This window comes from Colobus angolensis, unplaced genomic scaffold (assembly GCF_000951035.1).
Source record: "Colobus angolensis palliatus isolate OR3802 unplaced genomic scaffold, Cang.pa_1.0 Scaffold50, whole genome shotgun sequence".
Taxonomy (NCBI): Eukaryota; Metazoa; Chordata; class Mammalia; order Primates; family Cercopithecidae; genus Colobus; species Colobus angolensis.
Window position 1 is genome coordinate 1010443 of NW_012118488.1, and position 1369 is coordinate 1011811.

Here is a 1369-nt window from a genome sequence, read left to right on the forward strand (position 1 = left end):
GGAGTCTGAATGGAGGAGCGACGTGTGCCAGAGCTCTGGGCTTCCAGCCGGTTGGGAGGTGGTGTCCGTGTGCTGAGGGGAAGCTACCCCTGCCTCCCCTCAGCCTCCCCCACACAGAGCCTGCTGCCTCCCATGCCCATCCTGGGCAGGCAGCCAGGCAGGGCGCTGGATGGATGCCCACTGTGCTCTCAGAGGCCAAAAGATGGGCACCATCCAGTTGGCAGAGGGAGAGGCAGTTGGCCCAGGAGGGAAGAAGTCAGGGTGCTGGCCGCTGGGGTCGTGTGCCCAGACTGTGTGTCCAAGGACACAGCTCTTGGCTATCTTCCTGATCTGTGCCGCTGGAGCTGGGAAGGGCCTCTCCTCTGGTCCTGGCCCTGGCATCTGAGTTACTGCAATTGGTTATTGATCTCTAAGGGGAATCTGGGACCTTGTCCCTAGCTGGACATGTGGTTGGCTCAGGGGCAGGCCGGGGGGGGGGGCGGGTGGACAGGAAATTGGGAGAGCCCAGATTAAGGTTGCAACTGGGTAGACCAGGAAGTGGGGAAACCGGTTTGTCATTTGGGCCACTTGGGGTGGGGTCTCCTCTCCTGGGCTCTCTGCCTGCCTGCCACTCTGCCTGATGGTCCATAGTGAATAGAAGTACTCTGTTCCCTCTCTTGCTCACCTAAACTGCTTTTGGAAACGCCAGAAGTAAATAAAAGGGACAGGGGACTCAGCCCACCTTCTCCGCCCCAAGAAAGCTTGAGAGAGAAGGGACTGGTCAGAGCATCGGAGCGAGGGAGGGAGGGGACCGCTGGAGCACGAGGTGTCTGTGCGGGCCTGGGTCTGGGTCTGGGTCTGGGTCAGCGCTGGAGAAGTCTGCGGAGCCAACAGGTAGGCCAACGAAGGTGGGACGCGGAGGGGCGGGGGACGGCAGGGTGGAGCCGAGCTAGTGCTCTGCCGGCTGCGGTAGAGGCGGCAGTGGCGCCGCCAAGCGAGGCGTGAGCAGGGACCGTCGCTGGAGCGTCCTGCCATGGGGTCTCACTGGCCGGAGGGGCGCGGACCACCTCCCTGCTAGCACGCGCGCCTGCAGTTCCCGCGCACGCCTGCAGGAGGGGCCGCAACCCAGAGCCGGAGCCAGGAGGCGGCCCAGCAGGCGGCGCTGGGGAGCCCAGACCCTCTGACTGAGCCGCTTCTAGGCGCTGTGGGGCGAGGGGTCGCGCGGCAGAAGCAGAGGAGGATCTAGGCGCTCCCGGCATGGGGCGGCTGTTGGTTTCCGAGGTCACCTTGGCTGAAGAGAGCCCCCAGTCTCGCCGCCCCGCCTCCCCACCCAGCCCCGAGAGCCTTTCCATCCCTAGGCGCGCCCGGGCTTGGAGACCCAGGAGTCCTC